This window comes from Tyto alba, unplaced genomic scaffold, assembly GCF_018691265.1.
Source record: "Tyto alba isolate M040663 unplaced genomic scaffold, T.alba_DEE_v4.0 Super-Scaffold_1, whole genome shotgun sequence".
NCBI lineage: Eukaryota > Metazoa > Chordata > Aves > Strigiformes > Tytonidae > Tyto > Tyto alba.
The window spans coordinates 27595840-27616034 of record NW_024881261.1 but is presented as its reverse complement, the minus strand read 5'-3'; the positions used below and the strand labels follow the sequence as shown (position 1 = coordinate 27616034).

The 20195-nt window shown below is 40.5% G+C and overlaps 1 protein-coding gene across 6 annotated transcripts in view; it reads right to left on the bottom strand.

Moving 5' to 3' along the window:
• ZMIZ1 (zinc finger MIZ-type containing 1) overlaps positions 1 to 20195 on the bottom strand; it is a 359077-nt gene that overhangs the window by 300105 nt on the left and 38777 nt on the right. For all 6 annotated transcript variants that reach the window (XM_042792940.1, XM_042792963.1, XM_042792956.1 and 3 more), the window contains exon 2: positions 7678 to 7818. The gene's annotated coding sequence lies outside the window, so the exon portion shown is untranslated. The remainder of the gene's footprint in view (positions 1 to 7677; positions 7819 to 20195) is intronic.

Genomic DNA, 20195 nt, shown 5'->3' with positions numbered 1-20195 from the left:
GTCATAACTGAAGTTAATTTCAAGCCTGAATGTGGATGTTTACATTAATTTAGCCCAGAGTAAATGATTTCACCATTCTACAAAGCTTCCCTCTTTATACATGCATGTTCTTTTTGTCATTCACTTAATCTATGACTTTGTAGGTATTTCCTATTACTGCCATGCACATCATAGCAAATCCAATGGATTTTACAGCTTTCTTCTCAAGAGAGACACTGGGGAACACCGCAACACTGTGTAGATGCACTGCTGAGGGCAGATCATTTGAAGAAGAGTAAGCAAGTCTGCTCCAGTTTAGTAGCTAGTGACATGTTGGTTTTGGCCCTCCACCTAAACATATGCACAGGTAGCACCTCCCTGGTGCATTTCTGTTCCCAAGTTGCAAATTGGTAGATAACTAGTGATTGGTTTCAGCCTATGTTAGCAGTTACCAGGCAGTATCATCCTGCTGCCTTTCAAACAGCGTCACTCTTGTAAATTCACACAGGGGTTTTGTTTGCTTGTTTGCTGTGTAAGCATAAAGCCTGCTATCTCCAAAGAAAAATAATAGCATCCGAAGCATGAAAGTCAGCAAATGCTAGTCTCTGGCATAGAGAAAAGTCTGTAAGGAACATTTCTTCTTCTGTTTGTAAAATGTTATACCTGCTTTTGATTTGATCCGATCTCCTGCATTCTGAATTGGCCATACAATGAAACAGAGAGCACAGCCTGCAGAGTGCAGCAAGAAAAAGGCTAGTGCACTCCAAAGCTGGTGGCAAATCACAGTCCCTATGAAAACCACATGTGCCAGAGACCAAATATTTTGCATTTTGCTTACTGCTAATAAAGCCGCTTCACTTCATTAAAAGCAGCTTATCATTTTATCTACTCACTCTGACTAATTAACCTCTGGTTAAAATGAATGAGCACTTGATTTGAGGATTCTATTAATGTGACACCAGTGAACCACCGCTTGCATACTTCCACATCCTTTTCCTTTTATTCCCCATTCTCCCTACAACAACAGTGTCTTATTAGGTCAGTCAGATTGACACCCCCAGTACCCTTTAAGCATACCACAAATGCTTTCATAGAGAGAGGTGAGGAAGGAAAGGTCCCACAGTCCAAAACTCATCCAAGGCTCAATTTCCCTGCTGGAATATACAGATGGATATCATCTACTTCTCACTGTAATCACGATCACAAGCTTGGAAAGAAACAGCATGGAAAGAAGAAAGAGCCAGGGAAATACACTGAGTTGCTGGAAACAGGGGGAAAATAATAGTACCATTAATACATAAAACTCATTTGTCTTTCCAGAATAAAGTAATTTTAAATATGAAGCAGAAACAGCAGTCAGTTTCATCAAAAACCTGACTTTCTTAGAGAGCGAAGAACTTTCTCCCAAGCCAAATACCATGTGCTGTATATGAATAAAGACAGCTTCTGCTACAGTATATGCCTACAGATTTCACAGTTGCATATTACCGCCAAAATCTCAATTTCTAGCAGCAAAAAACGTATGTTACCGTTCTTTAGCCAACCATCTGAAGACTGAAATATATCATTGCTGCTCATTTTACTGGCAAACAGTACTTTGCTTCATATACCCAATTTTCACCTCTATTCAATTGATTTTATGAATGTCACAAATACCCAAAGGTGTTGCAGAAGTAAAAAAACCCAACCAGCCAAAAACAACCCAAACTCCCCCCCCCCAACCCCCAAACAAACAACAACAACAAAAACCCCAAACAAAAGAAAACAACAACAAAAAAAAGCCAAACACCCCCACCTACCTTCCCTTTTTCTTTGAAAAGTTAAGCATCCATTCTTTTGCAACAATTCCCACAGAGGGGACAGAAAGATCATTAGGCCTAAAATAGTAACAAATTCATAGTTTGGGGGAGGAGTGGAGATGAAGGTGAGGGGAAGGGGAAATAAAAGTCCCTGGGTCAGCCTAACATTTAGGTCCACATTCGTGTTCAATCAAGGTGAACTGTAAATACAATGTTACAGAAACGACTGGAAACTTTGTTACAAGCAATTAATGGTACAAGCAATTTAAGAGGTCTCTTTCGAAAGAAGAGAGTGTTCAGGTTGTGAACCACTGACTTAAGCACAAGCTTGAAATTCATGGTCCAGCCAGACAAGGCTGTATGTGGGAAGGCACCAAAGGAAGATCTGGTTTACATCACGCAGCAGGGCAGTAAGTGACCATGAGTCACCGATGCACTTCATCTGGCTTTTAAGGCCATCAGCACCAGATCAAAATGTTTCAGGCCACATGTTACCAAGCTCTTCCCAGTGTAAATTTACCCAGCCAGTTCAAATCTGCACAGAATTTTCTAGACAAAATTTCTTTATAATACAACGCTTCCTGCAGGATCAAATATCTTCTGTACTTCAGCTGACAAGATGTTAGCACAACTCTCTACTATAATGTCTGTGCAAATTGAACAGAAGTATTCCCATGGGATAAGCCCAAAAGGAATGAGACAGGATGAATGATCCCTGACACCACCACCTGAGCTGTAAGTAGCACCCAGACCTCCCAACACCCCAGGCAGCACTACATTTTCTAAACCTTAAACCGTGCATACCAGAAACATTAGAAAAGAGACAAAGAAAACTGGAAAACATGGGTTTGAAACATCAATTCATGGTTTTGGGTTCATACTTTAAAATACTTGGTTTACAGAAGAGAACTTCTGCTGGTCTGGTTTTGAGTTTTTTGTTTGGTTGGTTGGTTTTTGAATGGGCAAACTGTTGAAACACACGGGAATTTACAGGCATCTTTGCATAGCTGAAGGATGGAGGAGGATGCACCCACATGGGTTATTTTCTAGCAGAAGAGAGTAGTCATCAGTTGTAAGGAAATCAGGCAACGAAACAGGTCTTTTTCTATTACTAACTTCAACAACAACATTCAAATTTGATTTGGACCTTCCAGCTTTCTTTTTGAGGGACTGACAGGTAATATAAGCAAAAGCAAAATACCAAAACCTGCTACCTACACTAATACTCATGTGTTATACTTTGTTCCTCTCAGCCACTAATTACAGATTAGCACCACATGCTCTTTCCAAAAACGCCTTCCTGCAGACTATCTGTACCCTCAGCACTCTGCAGCCAGCACTGCAAGTCACTCCAGCCAGAGCTCCTCCTAGCAGGCCTGAAAATCTCGGGAGAGCATACAAAGCCACTGCAATGCTCAGGGCAATTACTTACACACAAGGGGTGATGGTGGGCAGACATCTGGCCTCCAGAAGCATCCCTTCAACCCCTGGGAGTGGACGCAAAGAGGAGGTGACCAGTGACTCAACTGCAGTTTGTCAGGGTGGCAGAGCAGGGAAGGAGAGGAGGCCCCGGCACAAGGGAATATGCCACTCCATGCAGGACTTACTCCTAAATCAGCAAACTCAGTTTTATATTCAGAAGTAGGTCTGTACACCTCAAACATGATGACCATGAGGAGTACCAAGGACTCCACTGCATTAAGGACCACTGACGCAGGCAGACCATAACTGCTGAAACTGGAGAAAAGCCAAGCGACTCAGAGCTAGCTCTGCTAACACTAAAGAACCGAAGGGTTTTCAACAGCAACAACAAATGGTCATTGCCATAGCTACACTAAATGGGGGGGGCAGCGAGGAACACTTCTAGCCCTCCACAGAGTTAGAGCTGCCCTGAGGCAAGCCCTTGCAGCCTTTTCACCACCTCTCCCCACAACCCTACGCACTTCTTGGGACTGGTGAAGTCTGCCCTCAAAAAAAGGCTGACCCAAACAACTAAAAGGGTAAGAAAATTCAAAATCACAGCTCTTACTACCATTTTAACCCAGTTTCTTGTGCATAGATATGCCAGATTTTTATTCTGCTTCTTAATATTTCTTAGACCTTGCATATGAAAGAGGTGCTTTAAGAACAAGTTAGCTCTGAATGCTTCACTTTCTGTGCATTTAAAGCAAAGATGTTTAAAAGCATTTTTGTGGAGGTACGAAATAAGCACCCAGCTTTCTGATTTTTAATTTTTTTTTAAAAAACACACTACATAGTAAACAGATCCTAAACATACAAATGACCTGGAAAATGTACTGCTGGGATGGAAATTGTTCTTCTCCTCCAATAAAGTTTTTGAGATTTAAATCTTCTCCATATCAGAATAAAAAATTAAAACATGTAACCTTCATGAAATGAAAATCAGAAAAATATCAAAGGTTTCATTAAAAAACAAGAGAGCACAGGCTCATTGTTAACATAAAGTTAATTAAGTACCTAAAGGCCTTAAGCAGTGGTAAAGTCCTGAATTAAACTGGGAGACAGTTAAGGTTTTGCAAACTGAGGACTCTGGAAGAACCTGTCATCCTCTTGAAAGATGCAATATAGCTTTGACAGACACTTCATTTTACTGAATGCAGTCACTGAATGAGAAATCCTAACCCCAAACTTATCTCAAAGGATTTAAGAAGGAAAAGAAGTCAAAGACTTGAAACAAATACCATGTTGAAATGCTCTACAAATGCTCAAGAGCTATGAACTTGATTTATATATGAAAAGAGAAATACAAACAAACAGGGTAAGCTCCCCACTGACAGGTAAGTTATTGCAGGCACGCTGCTCAACACACACAGTGTCACCCACCTGAAGTGTTAGCTAGCAGCAGTATCACCTTTCCTTTGGAGATGGTTCAGGTTGATATAAATAAGAGGCAAACAGGGGGAAATAATGAGGGGAATAAATATTCTTTAAAAAAAATCAGTGCAAAATCATCATTCTAGATTCACTGATAAAAGGCACAACTTCTGAAACAATCTGGATGGAGATATGGTTGCTCTTTCAAGGAACAAAAAAAAAAAAAATCTCAACTTATCTTTGCCCAAATTTACTTAGAGGAAGGAAAGCACATCATTAAAGGCAGCAAAAAAACACAGCAAACTGCGGGCCACTAGCCAGCCTGATCTTTTGTTGCCTTGTCCCTGCCCTGCCTCTCCCCCTTCATCAACATTTCCAATCTGGGAAGGGGTATAATACTTCTCAGCTCCCACCTTTCCTGAACCTGCTCCAGTCCAACACATGGGCAAGAATTTCCTTTTGCTTTGGTTCTCAAATTTCAGTATCATATCCAGCCTCTCCTCCCAAAGCTTTTCACCCTGAGGAATACAGTCTGCATGACTGCATTTGATAATACGGACTCTGCTGCTTAAATACCATATATTTGCAGACAGTTAAACCATGTTTTACAAAGGTACCATAAAGGGGTTTAGCAACATCCATCTCCTGGGCACCTAAGTCACTTCAGCAGCTGGGAAGGGACTCTGCCCAACATGGGGACAGCTTCCCTCTCCTCACAAGGACGCAATGACGCGCAGAGACAAGGTGTTTGTGCTGGAGCCATTCCCAAACCACAGCTTCGCAGGGACGATCCATCTGACATGCTGCAACTCAGGCAGCACGTGCAGGGGAAGGAGGAGGGGAGCAGCAGGCAGGGAATCCCCTCCAAATTTCCAGTACCATGCGAGACAGACAAACAGATGTGTCCAGCCAGAGGGAAATGGCAATGCGCTGTGCACAGCCTCTCAGTTGACCCTATGAATTGAGCAGAGGCACTTGTCTCCACTGCACATCACTGTGTAAGACACGTACTGGGAGAAAGACAATAACAACAACTGATGCCCACAATCCTGCAAAGCAGCCATGCTCTCCTCAGCCCTCAACCCAGGGAGTTTGATGGCATTCAGAAACTGTACAGAAGCTCAGCTGGAGCTACGAATCTTAATAGCAGCTTTCCTCCACACCTGCAGTTCAGCCAAGCCTCCCACATCTCAGTGTGCCCCAAAATTCTGTGTTTCAGAGGAATTTTACAGAGCCTTCGCTTGTCTGAGTGAAAACAAGTTCAGAGGCCACAAGGCAGCTTTTGCGGGCTGCTCAGCACGCCACAGCGTCAGCAGCCAAGGCAATGCCTGCCTGCAACAGCACAGGCAGCTGCATTATTTAGTCTGGCACCAAGGAGAAAAGCTATCATCCATTTTTGAGTCAGATTCAGAGAACCAGCTGGGGACCAGCAATTGCCATTTTTGAAGTGCAAGAGGAGGAGTGTAACCAGCCTTTCCATAGTAACGAAGATTAGCGGCCTGGAGTCTGACACTCCTCCTGCATTAAAAGATAGGAGACAAAGAGATAGACAGGTAATTACACAGAAGGAGCCCTGGGGAAATTGCAAACTCCTTGAGAACCCTTTAGCTGGTCTGTATGTTACTCCTTGTCTCTGCTTCATCTGAAGGTCTCCAAGAAACATTTGCCCATTAGGTCATTAGCTTTATTGCAGAAGGTAGCCAGGCAGCAGGTAGCGGCCGTTCAATAAAGACTTAGCTTGCCTCTGCACCATCAAGAATGAGATGGAGAATGAGAAAGAGAACATCCCAAGGCACATTACCTGTCTGCAGCTTATCCTTGATAAGTTAGTGTACTTAGTCAGTCTGAGAGGTCTGACAAATGAACTCTGACAAACCTCACTGGGGTGATTTAAGACATTATTGCATAGCACTGTCTTCCCAAACCCTTCACAAAGGTTAGCACCACAGAGCAAATCTGGCAGAAAAATTTGTATCACATATTGGTCTCCCAATTCACATCTTAGCAAGTTAGCACAAACCCCTTCTCAGAGCTGGTTTAAGTTAAGACATCAACTGTAAACTGGAATGGCTGAGGTCTAGACAGAAGATACTGCCTCCACTACAAGAAGCGTTAACATTTATCACAGAGATGGAAGGGAAAATGACATCTCAAAGCACTGCAGCCAGTTCCTAAGCAAATACAAGCCTAAATATTGAGTTTTGGTACTAACATAAATAAACAATTTGTCTAGCAACTGACTTGAGTCTACTCATGCAGCTCAGGATACTATGAATCACAGCTCTAATTTTTTGTACTTTATATATCCTGACACATAAATTGAACATCTTAAAGTGGAAAGACAAACATGGATTACATGTGGATCACATCACCAGGTAAGTAGAAAATTTAATTGCTTAGAAGCATCACAAAAAAGGCACTACATTTGAACTCTCACCCACCACATTTTGCACTTCTGCCCAAAACTAAAAAAAGTCTGGAGGTGAAGAATCACCATCTGTTTCCAGCTCTTCACAAAACACACCGTTCAGAGTCAGAGCTGGGGTTCCAGCTGGTTCCTATCTTGTCTGTCAGTGGTACAACCAGCCATGAAACCACGAAGGACCCCAGAGAAGACAATCAGGTTTTAAAACAAAACAATTAAACAACCTAAAATCTGTATTTATCTGATTAGATGTACATGTATGATAATAATAAAAGAAGCACTTTTTGAGACATGATTCTTCAACTTCGCTTCTCCAGTCTTTTCGTCTAAGCTCATATTTAGATAAAGATTTAGTTAATCAGTCTGCAATACAACGGTTATATAATTTTTCTTCTCTGCAAGCATTTAAAGTGTATCTTGTCTTCTAGTTTTTCCCAGGGGACTGTATCCTGCACACAGAAGTAGAGAAAGAAGGACACGAAGCTTCTGTTTGCATCGTACTGTTAGAAGAGCGATCCACATTAACCAGAAGACTTGTCTAAACTCTATGTAGACAAGCTTCTCCTAACATCACCCTCCATACCAGAAGGAGCTGAGCAGGCAAGACACCTCGAAAAGTAGATAACAATTACCTCTTACCTTTCTGAAGAGGCCGCCGCCAATTAGCACATTCCTAGAGCTTCTAATTCAGGCAAGAAGAAGAGGAGGGGGAAGGGGAAAAAAAAAAAAAAAAAAAAAAAAAAAGGCAGGGAGTTTTCCTCTTCAGCACACCAGTATTTCCTAAGAGGTGGGATAAAAAGAAACAAGTAAATATTAGCTCTCATGCTTTTTGAAGAGGCTACAGATTACAACTCCTTGGAAGAGCTACTGTGCCTCTCCTCCAGTTCCAAATTACCCACTGGAGCTGTCCTGTATTTTCTCCTTCTATCATCACCTTATCAAAATATGGAATACAAAGGTCAAGTCACCTACTACTAAGAAAAACAGAGATGGATTCATGTTAGAACGGGATAAAGTCCCATTCAAAAATATTCTTGAGCACTCATTCTATTAAGTAAATACGCTTCAGCCAAGCTCACACCCACTTCTGTAAAGATTCAAATGAGCCACATTTACTATAAAAATAGTTGGCAAAAGGCAAATTCCAACATGCATACTGAACATACAGGTATACACTGACATACAAGTGCTTATGCACTCTTCCCTGCAAGGATCATACCTAGAATTATGAAGTATATGCAACTAATCATAACTTCTATTTCTTTAAGACAACTACTCTTTTTCTTAAGACAATCTATTTTCTTAAGACAACCTATTCCAGCTATATTGAATCTTTCAGTAACAGTAAGAGAAAAAAAATATTAAGTATCAGTTTGAAGGGAAAGGGTTACAAAAAGCCTTTCTATGACTAAACATACCATTTAGAAATCCAGCTTCACTCCCATAAAACCATAATCCCTCACCTCAGACCATATCTCTCTCTCTGCTCTACTCCTAACATGAATTCAAAGAAACTTACAGACACCCAGTTTTAATGGGCCTCTCCCTACCTCCAGTACCTGCCTCTGATGAAAGGCAGGAAAATCAAGTGGAAAATTATTTTAAAGGGTGCATGCAAGACATTAACATATTTGAGGAAATGGCAATCAAGGTTTTCCATGGGGAATGAACGAAGGTTAACACATCCAGTCTGTTCTCCATCACATTTTATTGGCTTATATTCATATAGAAAATTCTACCCTTTTATGCAACATGGAAAATCTGAATGGAAGCTCTCAAACTAAGGAAAAATGTCTACGCTACCTTACATTTCCCCACACACCTCTATCATCTGCCAAAGAGATAATTATCCTATCTGCTAACAGCATGCAACTACATATGGATCCTAGTCTCCCAAAAGAGGTCTTATACAAGGGGCCCCAACAGATAGGAAACAACATAAAAGGCAGCACTCCCATCACAGCGTCTTCCTCAAAGCCAGCCATGTCTGTCCAGTTCTAAATGGCCACAGTTCCTGCATTTCTCTAGGGGAAAAAAGCTCTCCTCTCCTCCTGTCAGCAGGACTTAAAGCTGAAAGAATAATTCTGTCCAGATTCCCCTCTAGATAGGCAATGATTTAAAGAATTCATGAAGTAACAGTGGCAGTGTAAATAAACAATGAAAAACTAAATAAAGATCACAGAAGACAACACACAGAAAATGGGCACTAAGGAGAGAAAGAACGAGATCAGTGATTCAAAACCTCTTCTGCCTTGTTACCTACACCCATGAATTGGGCTAGCAACAATCTTACAATGCAAAAGAATGAATCCTGACACAAAAATGGACCTGCTCAAAAACCTGCCTCCAAGCTCCTCCCTAAAGGCAAACTTGCCCACACCATTTAATTTCACTTTCTCAATGTCCTACACCCCTCGGTCGCATTTCTGCTTTCTGTCAGATTTCAGCCCTCTTGTACTAATTGATGCACAGCAACTTAAGCCAACACCTGTAATACTCAAATTGTTACACTTTTTAAAAAGAGGGAAACCGTGCTACAGCCCTCATTGTGGGGAAGAAATGACCCTCAGTGAATTGCTCCTGACATGTGTACATCCTGAGGCTATGTGCTAATCAATACTAACTGAGCAGTTCAGCACAGACCAGGTTGCAAAATACAAGGGGAAAAAAGAAATTGTATCCCCCCCCACCACCACACACTAGTTCTGTATCCCTAAATCAAATGCATCACTTGCTTTTCTTTTTCATTATCAAATCAAAAGGATGCTTTAAGACAGCATTTTTCTCCTTGCTAGGAGAAACCCCCCACATATGTCAGGTAAAGTTTGCTTAGAATTGACATACTGGTTACATTTTAAGGGCTTAAAAATTTTACACTTTCATCCTCTTACTGGTAGGAGAAATAAATTAAAGCAGATACACAAAATTTGGAGGAAGCATATTTTTAATCAAACATAAAATCAAGAGGTGGCAAAAAAGAAGGCTAAGTGCAAAAAAAAAAAAAAAAAAAAAGTTTTTTAACAACATTCTCAAGGAGACAGAAATCTGTCATGAGTACCACTTAGGGATGTAGCTTTGACTCAACATCACTTGCCCCAAAGAAGGTGAGATTGCTCTGTTCTCAAATCCTCAGGCAAAAAAAAAAAAAAATAAAGTGAAATAATGCATTACCCAAAAGTCAAATTCGAAGTGGAGAAACCTAGCAAAGTGACTTACAATACCAAAAGACTTGATTAAATTTCTGGCAGGGTCAGAGATAATTTGTGTATGAGAAATGTCAAAATGTTTTGGGTATACAGCAACTGCAGGAAGGAAACAAACAGAAAACTGGGAAACACTGTATCAAAACCCTGACATCAACATTAGATAAACGAAGAGGCATATGTTAAGACAAACACCCTCAGATGGTGCGTGAGTCAACTTCTGCAGTGGATTTAGCTGAGTTGCTTTCCTATACCATGCTTAATAAATATAATCCTTGATTCTACCAGTTAGAGCGGGGTTTTCATTAAATCTCACACTATGCATGCTGATTCTGAACAGTACTTGAGCTGAAGACTGAAATCTGCATAAAGGATTCTGAAATGTGATCTTGACTAAAAATTAACCGTTCTTTCTGAATGATCAGTGCCAGATTTATTTCTCCTGCTGCACAGTGAAAATGCAGTGTTTTTTCCAGGAGTTACCCAAATCTAACCCACTTCTCACAGTTAAATGCAAAGATCTCGCATGACATTTGCCAGGATCTAGTTCTTAATTTAACTGATCCAGAGACTTTTTAAGTTCAGAAAAGAAAAGGGTTTTGGGAAAGTAACTCCCCTCAATTCCAGTCTGCACTGCACGACTGGCAAAAAGCGTGCTCCCCTTATTCTGCCTGACCCTTACCAGGAGCCCCCCCTCATCCCTTTGGGGAACTACTCTGCTAAAGGGAGCCTCCGCTACACACAACCAACCTGGAAGACTTTCTAGCTGATTGGATTTTCTAGCTCTACGATGTTTATTCCTTCCATTACACCAAGAACTAGAGAGAGGAATTAGATCAGAGTGCTGCTGTATGCAACAGCCCCCTCCCCAAACTGTGTTCATAACATACGGCAAAGCAGTGTTTTAAGAGGAGGAAGGAGGGAAGTACATCATCACCACCTCACACAATTTATGAGGGGGGGGAGGAAGGCAGAAAGAAGCGTTCTCAAGGTTCTTTAATCTATGTTTAACAAACAGCTACCTTCCTTCAGGTGAATTATATGCATGCTCAGTATGCACTAATAGAAATAGGTCAAGTTTGTATCATAGTAAAATACGATTATTTTTTTTTTCCTGTTTATTTTTCAACCTCTTGATCTAGGAGACGTAATAAGATAACTATTCCATGAATGTCTATTGAGGGAAGAAATAATCTCAATTTCTCATCGTAAACAAACAAACAAGCAAGTTAAGAAAAAAAATATTAAAATACCTACTCTTAATCATCACGATGAAACTGAAAAAAAAAAAAAAAAATCAAAACCCAAAACCTTTTTCCATATACACTCTTGTAAAACCTGTAGTTAAAATGTTTCTTAGAACAGCACCAGCAGTACCTCTCACATACCTTATGAAAATGTATTAGTCTGAAGTCTCTCTGCCATTAATGACTGTGGCACCTCCCAGGTATTTTGGGCACCCTCCCTTAACTCTCAGCACAGGATGCCAAACCCGATGTTTTGAGGCCAGGAACCTCCCCTTCCCCTGCAGCAGGTTCCTTCTCCAATCTATTTTTTAATATCTACAGTTGGGACAGAGTCAGTAGGAAATGAAACTTGCATACAACCTACTGTTTGCCTACCGCAACATAAAGAGAACAAGTTAGAAATCAGCAAATTCTCACTTAATTTAGTATGAACTAAAAGCATGTGCCTATTATCCATGTGTAAATGTGTGTGCACATGTATATGTGTCTGTATACACAGAACAGCGTAAGCACTCCTCCACAAATACCTGTACTGGAGGTATTTGTGAGGAAACAAGCTTCTTCACACATAAATACTATTTTCCCAGAACTCTACTTGCCCAAAGACAGGAAGCTCTTCTCAAGCATCTATTAAAAATAGCCAAGAAAAAGTTGATCAAAATAGTGTTGCAGAAGCACAGACGAAGGATAAAAACATGGTAAGATTGAATCAAAACACAATTCTAAATAAACTTTCCTTTAATTTGCTCAGGTCTTAGTGAACTCTTGGGATTTACTCATCAGTAGCTGTCTAAATAAATGACTGTACTTACATGAAACAGTGTTCCTAAACAGAAGCATGATTTTTATTAATTTGAACCACCTTTAATTCAAATGCAAAAATGTATTATATTTCTAAATCTTTATTTAGACATGTTTACACAATTCTCTTCTGCAGCTTGAATGTTAGACCTATCTGTATTTCCTCATCTGCTTGCTTTGGATCCTGAAAAAAGCTCTTCCCAGAATGACATTTGTCCATGTGAAAACCTAAGTTTACAGAAGCACTATTCATATGCATGCATTTAGATAACATGCTTATTAAAATATACCAACCGATGTATGACATTTACTTACCAGTCCAACTGCAACGACCACCAATAATGAGAAAAAGATTTAATTTTCTTTCAACCACCAAAAAAGGTACATACCTAGAATGAGTAAGATTTTATATCCCATATTTAAATACAAAAGCCTTGAGGACCAAATCCAGTGCATCCAAACAAAATGGAAGATGCTCACCACTTGAAAAATTTGGTCCCTCTCCATGAAACTGGGGTTGGGGGGAATCATTTCCCAAAACATTTATTTCTCCCTTTTAAGCTAGACCTAGAAGGAAGCAATTATTCCTCTAAAAGCCACATTCCTCAGACTTCCCCAACTGACTTAGGTGACAGGATGCTGATAAACCAGTTAAAATAACAGTGCAGTTGTGCGACGTGGGACCTGGGACATAAGGGACAGGAAAGTCGGGCACATGGCCATGTCCTGGAGAGCAGCATCCTCCTGGGCTCCCTGCTGGGCTGGTAGCGTGGGCTCTTGCATGCCACTGTTGTTGGGCCGTGTGCTGATATGACAACAGCCCAAAGGATAAGAGGGGTAGGAAGGGGGGCAGGCAGAGCCATTTCTTTCGCAAGAGCCATCTCCATCTTACAAGCGTGATTTCGTACTTTTCTGTCTTATTCTTAATTAAAAAGAGGATACACTTCGTGTAGGAAATCTGTATTTTTTGAAGCTTGAATCATTTAGCCTATTAAACCTAAGCCTGTAATATGGGTGTTATTTCTTAAAAACATACAGCAAATGCATTAAATTATTGATAGTCATTAAACAGGAAAAAAAATTAAACAGCTTTCAGCTTTTATCAATCATTAATGCAGTTTCCACTTGCACATCTCACTGGGTTGCTATCATATAGCACAGAGCAAAGAGTACAAATCCTGAAGGCATGAATTCATTTTCTCTTGACGCAGAGTAAAAATATTCTTGGCAGCAGGAGAGAGGCTAAAACATGAAGCAGAATGGTTGAAAGGAGACTTCTGTCTTTTGCAGTAAACAGGTAGCAGTATGAGGGAGCAGCAGTGTTAGAGACTGAGGCCCATCCACTTCCCCTGATCTCCTGGTAAGGGCCAGTAACAATGTCATCAATCACCTCCAACACCTCACAGGCTAAAGCAGTAATGGCCACCCCGGCAGTGTTTACAGATCTGATCTCTATTTGAAATATATGTTAATTCAGTGGCATATGGGGGAGGGGGGGGGGGGGGCAGGGAAGAAAAGGAGCACTGAGGTCAACAGTAAAGCATCCAGCAATATGAGTGAAACGAAGACTTCACCCCAAGCTGCTTGCCAGCTAGCGAGCCAGTAAAACAGATAGTGTGCAGAAAACCCCAACTGTCAAACTGACAGCCTCAGCTCAGAAAAATGACGGAGACTGAGATAGTCTCTTGAAGCTATTGTGAACCTTTACTGGAGCAAGTTATGACTAGACCTAATGTTTTTATCAGCTCTGAATGACTCATGTCAATATGAGGAATCTGGAGACAGATGCCAATTGGTGGCACCTTGCCTGGCTGTGATATGGCGGCTACCAGTGAAGTAAAATTCCATTTTTTGTCCATTTATGAACAGACCGAAGACCTGTCTTACAAAGCTGCTCTTCTCAACTTTCATCCCCTGAAATTTGATTGAAATTCTCTAGTTTAAAATGCAGCAAAGAGGGGACACAATCTTCAGTGACAAGGCAGCTATGATTGCAGCATGCAAGGACCTACCTGACCTACCTCTAAAGCAGCTACTGTAGGTGAGCCATAGCCATAAAAACATCAAAGTGAAATGCACAGAATCACCAGCTCTGGCTAGATATTCTGCCAGTGAAACCTTAGCCCTGCAGCAGCCCTGCTACTAGAACCCAAATTAATTTGTTTCAAACTACCTTGCGTCTGTTTAAATGAGCTGTAATAATAGCTCTGAAGCATGGTGCAGACATCCAAAGCTAAGCACGATGCCGAGGACTGCTCAGAAGAGACGCATGCCCACACCCAGAACACACTTAGAAAGTACTAGCAGGAAAAACTCCTCATAACCAAAGTGTTCCACTCCCCATGAAGGTATAAATTCCTTCAAAGAAGTTTCTGTTCATGCAGAAAGAAACAGAACATTAACGATTTAGAAAAAAGTACAGAAAGAATCTTTGCCTGCTCTCAAAATCTAAGTCCTATGAAGGTTTTTTTTTTCCTGAAAATGATTCAAGAATGCACTGAACTGAGCAATTAGATAATGCCAAATGTTGATACAAAAGTAGCCAGGAAAAGCTGCTGTCACTGGAAAACATTTTTCTAGCCTGATTGTTTACAGAGAACTGTGTTATAAAATAGATATTTATTTCCAACCATCATTAGTGCAAATCTACACCATGAAAAGAAAAAAAAAAAAAATCATTTAAGACATGCTTATGTCTCATTATAGTGAGCCCCAAGGAAGGTAACACAGTATTTCAAGTAGTAATAACAAAAGCTATTACATCACTGAATTGATTTCATGATATATCAACAAACTAAGTAATTCCCAAGCAATTTCAGTGTTAACATTAATCCTTATCTACTATATACAGAACTGTAAGAGTAATAGCCCGTGTTATTAACGTAATGCACAACGACCACCAGCTTTCACACTGGTGCAGGAACCAGCATCGAGCCCATAGAGAAGATGCTGGCCTGTCCCTCAGGCCATAAGCAGTGTGCCGCTGCACTAACTGCAAAGGACAAGGGCAATGGAAATCAGGGCGCTGACATGAGGCACTTGGACCAGCTCCACGGCTGCCTGCACGAAGCTGCTGCCACGGCTGAATGAACCACAGGTTGAGCAGCCAACTATGCCAGGGCTGACACCCCCTCTCCCCACCACCACCGGCCTCTGAGGTGAGACAAGGAAAAGGGTCTGCTTTGGTTTGTGCTCTTCATGCCTCAAGATACATTTATGGAAAGTCCTTAGAGTTCTGACACTGGTTTTAAGCACCTCCTTGTAGAATGTGTTGGAAATTATTATTTCTTTTTGCCCAAAAGTATAAATTACTTGTAACGCATCCTTCTTGACAAACTTACTTTTTAAAGCACTTAATAGATTTTTTTTTTTAAACCACTCAAGTTCACATCTCTTCCCTACCTCCCCACCAAGAATGCACATCTCAAGAAGCTACAATTGCTGTTAAATTTTGCCTATCCTGTAAAGGACATCAGCCTTCCAGTAAATTATCTGGAATTTTTCTTCTAACACCACAAGCTGGATCTCTAGCTAAAAGGTGCGGTAGGAGTGTACAAGTCCCTAGCATTTCCCCTTCCTAACCAAAAGCAAGGTTTGTATAAGATGACATAAGCAAAGGCTACAAAACAAACTTTCTCAGATCCCCAAATATAAGTCTCACAACAACTGCAGCTAAGTCTAATGGAAAGCAAACCTGAACTAATAAAGCCTTTCAAATTGTCATCAGTGTTTGTAAGGGATATGTTATCAGGGGAGAGATGCATCTTCTAGTATAGCACTGCATGTTTAACTGAACTATTACAGATCCACACTTGAGGCTTAACTGTTTGACTTCTGTTCATTTCAGAGACAGGACCTTTCTGTACTGGATGTTTAGGTCCTATATGGCAGTATCTGTGCATACACACCACCTGCCCCCCTTTATATTTTATGAACTGATTCCATGATAAAAGTCGCTTAAAATAACAAAGCCAAACAACTGTCAAACCACCACTAATATGAGCTTTCAAACAGATTTCCATTTCATAAATCATTTTGGTGATCTAGTTGCACACCACCCCAGGGAAAGTTACATGCACAACAGAGAAAATTCATTATCAATATGCAGAGATCATTTGGCAACAATATCGCTACTAGTAAAGACTTGAGCAGTGGCACTAGGGTTTCAGTGCATTGCATATGCAGTACAGAAGAGCTGTTTAAAACCTATGGATTAGCTCTAGGTTTGCAAAATCAGCAAAAGACAACCAGTTCTGCTTCAGGTGCTTGGCCATCCACTTCCTCCTGAACCAATGCATAGTGGGCACAAGAAAGAGAATAGAGTATTAGCAGCAGGTATTAACTTGCGTCTTTTTCTAGGAAAGTAATTTCAATCATTTTCAGAAGACTTGTTAATGATCCCAACGATCTAGCAAGGTCAGAGACCTCAAAAATGGAAGACATGCATCTATTAGTTGAAATTTGTTCCTACGCCATGTTCAAAGACAGTGCTAGAAATGTTATTACCATCTTCTACACTACACACGTGTTTTCAGGTAGTTATTGATGCTTCATATTATTTTGTAATAATAACCTACATTTTAGCTACTACTGATATTTAATTTGCATCTTAAAAAAATTAATTCTGGTCTTCTGTTCACCAGTTCTGCTGATACTTTCCTTTGTGATAGGCTTCTGCTATCAGTGATCAATGGTTGAGACCCTGAATATTAGTCTCCCAGAGGAGGAAGAAAAATCAGTGAACCATAACCTGGGTGTCCATATATATTTGGCTGTACTTCCTACCTCCAGCACATTTGCTTGTTCTGAAGCTCAGATGGTCGCATATAGATCTCAATACTTTTTTCTCTGGAAATTTATCCAACAGCTAATTTCTTATTACAAGAAATTCAGCCTCAGGAATTTGGTCAGAAACCGGAGCAGAGGGTAAACTGACTGTCTCCAAAGGACCCTCTGCAAGGATCATCTCCTGAATGAAACTCTTATTACTGACAATTCTGCTATTCCTAACACAAAAGTATAGCTGCACCATGTGGATGCCTGATACTATATGATGCAATTCATGACTTACAGTATATTCTGCCCCCCTCCAACTCCAGAGGCTTTTCCACATCTTGTATTTCCTGTATGAATTATTTCCTCCTCTAATCAAAGAATTTTAAATACTTTAAAATTGAATAGGTATAAGTTGAGTGAGAAGCATTTAGTAACTGGTTATCTGAAGTTATCAACTAAAGTAAGTCTCTTCATAATAATTACAGCTATAGCTAATATGAAATGCAGAACTAGGATTCCAGTAAGAAGACTTCAGCTGAGCTTTTTCTGTGAACAATAACCAAAAATGCAGCAGTAAAGAGAAGACATTCAGGATCATGGACAGAAGCAGGTAACCAACTGAGCAGTCAGCCCCCGAAGTGCGTAACAGGTAACGAACTGTCTTTCAGTCAGAGACTGTGAGTCTGTAAACAGCACCATGGTAGGAATTGCTTGACTTCCCTGGGCTTTGTACAAGCCAGTTAGCAGAAACAAGGCTTATGTGGCTGATCTTGCATCTCCCACTTGGGTGATCCTTGCTTTCACACATCGGCAGTAATCTCTTACAAATATCAACTGGAGCTTATACTCTAAAGAATTCCAATTAACACAGACCAGAACCATTGTGCTTCTCTGAAACTTGCATACAGAATCCCTGGCTATGTTCCATGGTATCACCTGCTCCCTGGTCCCCCAACCAGCATCCCGATATACCTGCCGTGTACCCCATGCTACTGCAAAGGTCTCAAGCAGGTGGGGCAGGGACAGTTGATGCTTTTGTCACAAACATCTAGGAGACCGGTTTAAAATACAAAATTTAAAAGCTGGATTAGCTACAGGTGCTCTGTTTATGCTGTCTGTGTGTCAGGAGTTGACTTGGTGGTAGAGAGCTTTTAGATAGAAAGATGTGGAGAAAATCTTCAACACTACTTATGTGATTTAGAAGGCTAAATCTCACTGTCTGAATCATTTGGATATATCATAAAGCTACTCCTGCCCTTTTGTTGTTTCTCTATCAGATGTAGCTACAAACTATTACCTTAAAATTTATGCACAAATATCACTTGTCAATAGTACTTTAAGAAGAAAAAAGGTGCAATTTTCAGCAGTTGGACTGTGAGAGAATTTCCCATCACGCTGTGGCACATATGCAAAGCTTCTCAGCAGCTTGTTCCACGACAATGGATTTGCAAAGCAAGAACTGAGGGGATTATTTGATTCAGCATCTACTCAAGTGGCCAATTCCTTCAGCAATCAATACTAATCAAGAAGCTAAAGCCTTGTAAGAAAAATCAGACAGAATTTGAATCCTTCCTGCTGCAGCAAGCAGGGCTCTGGGGCCTTATGGTCCAACACAGACAACTCAAACACTGCAATTTTGGAAAATCAATTCTACCTTGGATCTAAAACACACCTTATGCTTCTTTCCAATGCCAAATTACAAAGCTCAACTTTTCAATGAAATCCTGAGAAGAAAAATACATACATACAAACAAACAACTTGGGTCTAAAACATCATCTATTTGTTACTCCACACTTCAGCTGTGCCGAAAACAAACCTTAACATGAGCACAGGGGATAGGGATTAAAATAGGAGCAATGCATTTCACAGCAAAACACAGGCCATTCTCAGACACATAACTTTTGCATTAATAACATCAGGAATTTTACTTTTTCCCTATTATTCTTATCTTTCAGAGTGAGTTCAGGGTTTTTAAGAGATATGAATTACATAGCTATGACAGTATACATGGGAAAACTAGAGTATCAAAACTTTAAGAATTTAGAAGAAAACACCCAACAAACACCTTTGGGGTCCTTAGGAAAACAAACAAAAAATGCCCACACAAGAGACTTAGGTTAGATTTTTTAATGCCCCTTTTGTTCAGTTAAAGCCCATATCTCATGCACGTATATGTCCCTTGGTGTCACATTAAAACAGAAAACTTCAGATCATCAAGCAGACCAGTGGGCCTTTAGCATCTGTTAAGACCCACCACTTGAGTTGTGTTAACAAACCTGTGACTCCTTGCTCATCTGTCTTTAAGAAGCAGAAAGTAGACAAATCTGTTTACCCCTCCATTATACAGTAACTCCAAATCCCGTTGCAATTACCAAGTAATTCTTGGCATAGCTGTGCGAGAATGACCAAACCCACGTTCAAAGAGAATAAATTGGCAGGCAAGCCATGTTGACTAGGTGGTGGGGGAGAGCTGGGAACCCAGTGTTTCCACAAGTGCCACACACTTCGATGATACGGCAGAAATGGGACGATGCAATGATTTGGTGTAACAGAACAGCTTGTCTGTGTTTATCAGGGGACAGCTTGTTTGGATAACAGGAAGCATAATGACTTCGGGATCTATGAGTAGCCAGATTCAGAAGGAAGAGTATGAGGGTGTGAGATTCCTAGAAGATAGCTGAAGGAAAAGGGTGATCTGTAGCTGTGGACTGTTCTGCAGCAGTAAATCTGGCAAGGAAGAACAGTTGGGCAAATCCGAAACAAAAATATCAGCTTCCACAGAAATTCATCTTCAGACCCAGCAAAGTTTGACCCACTGACAAAACCAGGATTTTTGTATTTTAAATAAAGCTTAAGAATAATTCAGACGTATGTTTAAGTTACTGTGAAAAAACACATGACCAGACATTAAATCCTCTATGCTGAGCCACTGCTCGTCTGCTAGCACATCCAACCCTCAGTTCTGTGCCCCACTCTTCATCTGCCAAGACATACAGAAATCATTCCCAGCAGCCAGGTCATTTCTTCCACAGCCCTTTTAAGCCTGCACACAAGTCAATATAAATGTCTATACATTTTAGATATACCTGTGTTTTTAAAAGTTTAATATATAGCTATACTTCGTACTTA